This window comes from Carettochelys insculpta, chromosome 1, assembly GCF_033958435.1.
Source record: "Carettochelys insculpta isolate YL-2023 chromosome 1, ASM3395843v1, whole genome shotgun sequence".
Taxonomy (NCBI): domain Eukaryota; kingdom Metazoa; phylum Chordata; order Testudines; family Carettochelyidae; genus Carettochelys; species Carettochelys insculpta.
Window position 1 is genome coordinate 260145862 of NC_134137.1, and position 7581 is coordinate 260153442.

A 7581-nucleotide genomic window follows, 5' to 3' on the forward strand; every position below is an offset into this window, starting at 1 on the left:
ACTTTGCCAGTGAGAGGCTCTCTGGAGCTCCCTGCCCTTCCCTCGCTGCAATAGTAGACCTACTTCATCTGGTTTAAGGTCGGGATCCCTCTCACCACCCTGCTGGCCGTTAAACCAGTTAAATTTAGTTCTACTCTTTCAGCAGCAGCGGGGCAGAGAGCTGCAGAGGAGTCAGTGGCAGCACCGATCAGAGCCACAAAGGACTCAGAGTCACACGCGGCTCCGGAGCTGCAAGTTGCCGAACCCTCATCATGGTCAATTGATATTTGCCGTGGTTAAACTTTAAATACGAGGAATCACATGACTATACTATGCTCATATTCAGTCACCCATGTGATCCATGCCCCCTGAGGGTGAGTACCCGGATTTAGGGTGGTATATAACAGGCAATCACACCACTGACTGACTGCATGCACAGAGCTCAGTTGTGACATCATCATCCCCACTCGCTGGCTAAACTGGCATTACACAGGGACACTTACCATGGAAAACACAAATGGAAAATGTTTTTAATAAAATTCATGACTGCTTAAATATTCATTAATATTTTTAAATAAAATGTCATTGTAACGGAATTTTCTCACAGAACCTTTCTTTTTCACTTCGTGGAACCCCATTTGGGCAACACTGCTCTGGAGTTGTGGAGGATCCAGTCACTGATCACTGAAACTCCCTCTGCTTTGAAACGAAGTTAGATTTAAAAGCAACATGCTGAGGCAATCTGTTAGACAAGGTAGGTGAGATAACACCAACCCAATCTTGCCTGGTAATAGCCAGGGACTAACGGGTCTATAACTTTGCATGCTTGCAGAATGTGAGGGAGGTTTTGTAAGGTGGTTGGGGAACTGTAGCCCTCCCCATGAAGTCTGAACCCCAAATTTCATACCAGAGGTTTGCTTAAAGTGCATGCCCTAGCCCCAGCTCTTAGCTGCAACAGGGCTTGTGCGGCTCCCAGATTTGCATTTATGAGTTTGTTTATGAAAAGAGGGAGGCAGAGTGATTTAGGGCAGGTCTATGAATAGATCTACACTTACCTGACGATCGACTGCAGCATGGTCGCTCTTCTGGAGTGTGATTTTGCCCCGTGTGTTTAGACATGGCAAAATTGAGCTCTCTGGACTCAGCCATCGACCCTGATACTCCATGCTACTGCATGGAGTAAGAGATGTCGGGGCGAGCCCAAAGAGCCCTGATCTACACTAGGGCAGAAAGTTGATTCTGAAATGTCAGTTCCAGCTACACTAATGGCACAGCTAGAATTGCATTATCTGAAATTGACTTTGTTCCCTAGTGTAGATCTAGCCTACACTAGACCTGAAAGTCAATCCTAGATACACAATTCCAACTATGACAGTTGCATAGCTGTAATTGATATACCTAAGATCAACTTATCAGGACATCCTCACAGAGGGAGGTCCTCATGAGAATGAAGAGCAAAAGGGTCAACTGTCAAGCCTTGATGGTTCAATTTAGTGCATTCCCACTAGGCTTGTTAAATCAAACCCCAGAAGATCGACCCTGACCTGGTTGATCATCCAGTAAGTATAGACGTACCCTAAGATAAAAATGGGCTTGTCATTCAAGTCTTTGAAAGTTTGTTAGATGATCATGAAAACCTTCCCCAGTATGCCACTTAAAATAGGGTAACCATCCATCCCATTTTCAGTGGGACGGTCCCGTATTTGGGACACCAAAAAGGCATCCTGACTTATTTGATAAAAGAGACTGATTAGCCTGTATTTGCTGCGCAGGTGCAGCTGCCAGCCAGAGAGCACGTACTGTGCATCTGTGCATACTTCCCGCAAGAGAGGGAGCCAGCAGGTTAGCTGCTTTCCCCTTCCCCGAGGCTCGGGGGAAGTGGGAGTGCCCAGGCTGCTCTGGCCCTGCTGCTTTCCCAAGACTCAGGGAAGGGGGAGGGGGAGCACCTCCCCCGTCCCATATGTGGCCAGGGGAGATATAGTCACCCTAACTTAAAAGGTAGGGAAAAAAGGTAGTACTAAACAACAAGGTGTTCCAGGGGTCTGTACTGGGACCAGTGCTGTTCAATTTACTCATAAATGATCTTGGAAAAGGGGTAGATAATGAGGTGACAACATTTGAAGATGATTCAAAATTACTCAAAATAGTGAAGTCCAAAGCTGACTGCACAGAGTTATACAGGGATCTCATAAAACTGGGTGATTGGGCAACACACTTGCAGTGGAATGTAATGTTGATAAATGCAAAGTAAAGTGCACAGAAAAAATAAAATCCAAGCAATACATACAAAAATGATGGGGCCTGAATTCATTGTTACTATTCAAGAAAGAGGATTTAGAATCACTGTCAACAATTCTCTGAAAACATCTCTTCCATGTGCAGCAGCAATGTAAAAAGCTAACAGAATATTGGGAATCATCAGAAAAGGAATAGATAATAAGATAGTAAATATCATATTACCTCTATATAAAGTCATGGTATGGCTATATCTTGAATACTGCAAGGAGATCTGATTGCCCCATCTAAAAACATAATATATTGGATTTGAAAAAAGTATGGAAATTGGTAACTGAAATGATTATGGATAAGGAAAAGTTTCCACACAAGGAGAGATTTAAAAGACTGGGAGTTCTCAGCTTGGAAAAGAAATGATTAAAGGGCGGAGGGTGATATGTGAGAATTCTAGAAATCGTGAATGGTGTGGAAAAATGGAATAACGAAATGTTACTCACTCCTTCACTAACATAACACAAGAAAATAAGGCAGTAGAAATGTAGCACTTTAAAGACTAACAGAATGATTTATTCGGTGATGAGCTTTCGTGGGACAGACCCACTTCTTCAGATCAATTTCATTTCCAATACAGACTGGCATATATAAGTACAGAGGACCAAAAAGAAAAAAAACTGCAATAAAGATAACACAATAGAAGTTCAGCCAATTAAATTTATAGTCAGCATATTTAAAACAAACATGATAGGGAAAGGCATTCTACCAATGTCTAAAAGGACTCATAAACTGAATAGGGGTTTATAGAGGGGCTACTACCCCACCCCTGAAAGGAAGGGTTAATGCAGGCTGGAGGGAGCCTGCTCAGCCTCCAAGCCAATTAGGAAAGGGTTTGCAAGCTGCCCTCTGATTGGCTACTTCCTGGAGTGGCCCTCTCTATAAAAAGCTACTCAGCAGAGCTCAGTGAGTTGGGGTCTGACCAGGGAAGGTGCAGGACCAGATCCCAGTAAGAAGCACCATGGACAGTACTGGACAGGCTCAGAGAAGCAGTAGAGAGACTCCCACTTGACACCTGCCAGACTGTTGGGCCTGAGATAAAGGCCAGAAAAGTGCACAGGGTCACAGGGAAGTGGCTCAGAGAAAATGAGGCAGTTAAGGCAGAGAGAAGGGGGCAGGATAAGGTTGCCACCAGAGGGTCCCTGGGCCAGGACTCAGAGTAGTGGGTGGGCCTGAGTCCCTCCTCTTTCCCCCTTGTAGCGCACCTAACCATTCTAGAGACTGGCCATTATGGACTGTGGCTTCCCTCTGAGGTGAGAGGCTAGACTGAGACTACAGTGGGCCACAGTGGTGAGTGTCTGGAGCCAGGGCTACTGTTACACCCCTGGAAGCAGGCAAGAGTCTATAGTGAGTACTGTCGGAGGGCAGTGTCCTGCAGAGGACATTGCGGTCCAGGGAATGACATGGGTTCAAAGACGGGAGAGCACATAAAGCGGGGAACAGCAACAGATTGCATACCAGCCAGATAACACACCTGCTGATGAAGAGCTAATTCCCCAGTGCCCAGAAAGAGGTGCTGTGATGGTGAGTTATGACCCTTGACAGGGTTGAATTCCATAAATGTTTTCCTTCCCCTCAGCTCTTTTCAATCGTTTAATAAGTACCTCAGCAGACAAGTACCGGCTATGGTTTCAGTGCTGGGATGTACTGAATTAACACTCCTATGCCATCTTGAAATAGGAACTCATTAGGTGGTATGTTACTGACATTTAGAAAATAAATTTTTGAAAATATATGTCCAGCCCTCTCCTGGCAGCACAAAATATTCTGTTTGTTATTGCTTGAAGAGAAAAATATGCCATTTTGTTACCTCAAATAGATATTCAGATGCTTCAAACACACAGATTTGAACTATAACTACAAAGAGAGAGATGTTATGTGAGTAAATGAGATGAACCATGAAAGTCAAAATGGTTACAAGAAAAGTAAAGATTAGATGTTTACCAATAAACAAATAACATCAGATTCAGGCAAAGATTCTCATCACATGCTTTCAGCAGTCTGATTGACTTTGTACGGCAGGAATCTCTTCCACAGAATCCAACCCATGATTCCATTGTGCTTCAGGTGCAATGAATGTGATGGGCAGGAACTGGGGGAGCATGAGCGGAATTGCCATGAGTTATTTGTCCCTCCTTTTTATAGCTTCAGTCCATCTCTTGAAAAACATTTCCTGATGGACACCAAGAGGCAAAGAATCTATGTGAAAGGATGTTTTCTACTGGCTTTTTCTCCCGTTTGAGCTTTCTTTGTTTCCTCCCCTGCCTGATAACTTTGTTTACTTCTTTAATATATATTAAGCAGAGCACACATTTCTTTGTTCAGGACAAAACCTGTAAGGTTCATGTTTGCTAACTTCTGTTTGGACAGACCAATGAGGTTCAGAAGTATGTTAAAAACTCCACACAGGGGAAATCTTAAAACTTCATGTTGAGAAATCACATGACTTTGTGGGGGGGGGGGGGGGGGCTCATTTTTTACTTCAGAGGAAATAGTCTTTTAAATTGCTCACATTACTCATGTAGAGAAAAATACATGATGTATTTATTAATAAAAATACCGGGCAAGCTAATTTCCTTTATTAGAAGACCTCTTTATTATGTTCTGTAGGTGGAAAAATAGATGGCCTAGTAGTTGATTAGGCACCACACATAGCTAAGAAATAGGAGACATAGATTTTATTCCTGCAAAAGATTTCCTTGGTGACACTAACCAAGTAAGTTAGGCCTCAAATTTTCAAAGCTAATAGATGTGCAAACCCTTATATAGGTACTTACATAAAGACATTGGAAGGAAGAATGTCGTCATGGGATTTTCAAAGGGAAGGACTGCAGTTCTCCACTGCTGCCATCACTTCAACTTCACCGATGTGAGCCAGCTGTTTGGCAACTGCATCCCTTCTAAGAGAGTTGCATTGAATTCTTCTCCTGACAGGAAATTCTGTTGGCAGGGATGCAGTTGCCTAGCACCCAACTCCTTTCAGTGGAAGCAGCAGCGGTGATAATGGACAACTTCCTGGAGTTTCAGGAGATAGCAGATGGGCACAGAATTCAGCAGTGGCTCCTTCGGGTGTGTGCAAAAAGCCCTGCCATTTGAGCAACAGATGACAGCTCCTATCTCTTCCTGGGGCTCCAGATTAGGTACCCAGCAGTGATTTAGAACTGGTGCAATAAGGTTCCTGGCCTCTATTAGCTTCTACAGGAATTTTCTATAGGTGTGTGGTTTAGTCTGCCTCAGATGAAAGAGAACAGCTGCAGGAGCTGAGTTTCAGACCCTCAGAAGTAACAGCTACCCCACAGGCTGTTCATAATGAAGAGAACCAAAAATATGTTAACAGACACCCTCCAATTAAAGTGCCCAGCAGAGTACAGGTAGAAGATTGTACTTGCACCCAACTCAGCGGCTCTGAGAAAGGCAGAACAGCATTTACTGGTGGCTAGCTAAATTGAAGGCCCCATACATGATCCCAGGGAGCCAGACAACCAGGTCCTTGTCAAAAGTGGAGCCAGGGGCAGGGGAATCTGACTGAGTTAGGGAAGCCCAACTCAGTGATTTCTAGCACTTGGTACTAGCCAGTCAAAGACAAGAACCTGATTTAGATGAACCATTAATCCAATATGGAATTGTAGGTCCTATGTTGTGTTGTATGCCTACAACACTGTATGATTTTTCTCTCTGTTTCTAAAAAAAATGACAAAATAAAATTTTGCAGAAACTAGTCACAAGTGAAGCAATTTCTCAGAGCTGGCAAACATGGTATATTACCTTTCTTCCTGTTCTTTCTGTCCAGAGCTATATTCCAGTATGCCATGTGGCCTCCTTCTTATGCTACCTACTGTGCCCCTCTGCATCTACCTCCACTTTTAGCTATAAAAATGAGAATTTACAGGGCTATGGCTTATCATAAAATGTGGCACCTTTTTACTTGTTTTAACTCTTATTCTTCCTTTCTCTCCTGTGTCTGGTTTCAAATTTGGGCTTGCCTCTTTCAGGGACAGATAGAAGAGTTTGTTCAAGAGCTCGTAGTCCGGTTTTGAAATCATTACTCTTGCTTGTGGAATAAAGTGTGACTCTGACTACATCTATGCTTTTTGGTTCCACCTAGCGTACCAGGGAGCCTTCCTAACATGGACTGAAGTAGCAGTGTGGACATATGGCATCTATTCTAGGGTTGTATCACACTTGCATTCCTCTTTCAAATGAAGAATGCAAATGAAGCAAATCAAAAATGCAAATGAGGCACTGATTTACATATCATGTGCTTTATTTGCATAATTTCTTTTCAGAAGAGATTCTTTTGAAAGAAAAAAAGCAGTGTAGATAGTACTGTTTTGAAAATAATCCCCATCATTGAAAGAATGTTTCTTCCTATTTGTTTCAGGAAGAAGGGTTCTTTCAAAGACGGGGTTTATTTTTGAAAAAGCCCTGTCTACACTGCTTTTTATTTTTGAAAGAAACTCTTCCAAAAAAAAGATTATGCAAATACAGCACAAGGTATGTAAATCAGTGCCTTATTTGCATTTTCAATTTCTCTCATTTGCATTCATCTTTCGAAAGAGGAATGCAAGTATAGACACAGTCCTTCAGAATAGAATACAGAGATACTTGAAGAGCTCACTACATGGTTCTCTAGTTGGCCAAGCTACACCTCTCGCTCGAGACTGCTATTTTTAGTCATGTAGTGTCTCTTTGTCCCTCACCTGCTGGAGCCTTTTCCCACCACAGGAAAAGACGCTGAAAGCATGGGAAGGCTCTGGCAGCTCACTGCCGCCACCCTACTGCTGGTGCCTTTCACTAACACACATAGCTGTACACCGCAGTAGGGAAAGAGCTTCATTTTCACAGCCAGGCATCACTACCCTTCTATGAGCGGTTTGCACCTGGGCCCAGGTGGCCAAGTGGCTAGGCCCCCTGGCCAGGGCCTGTTGGTTGGGTCCGCAGCCCCACCCGAGAGTCTATGGCTTGAGTTTGGGGCATAGGCCTGAGGATCTAGTCTCCTCTTTTGGTGGGAGAGGGGTTCCGAGGGGGGGGGGTCCCTGCTCCCCTCAGGACCTGCAGGAGAGTCCTGGGCTGCACCCTCCAGTGGCTAACTGGGTGGCAGTTCTGTCCTGGGGCCTCCTGCCTCAGAGCCAGCTCCTGCCTCTTAGCTGGTCAGCCCCAAACTGAGCTGGCTTCCCTCCCTTTATACCCCTCCAGGCCTGACACTGGCCACAGGTGAACTGGGGTGGGGCTGATTGGGCTAACAGGCCTTGTTTAACCCCTGCCTTGCCTGGCCTCCCTCTCACACTCCTACACCTTCATTGTACCACCATCAAA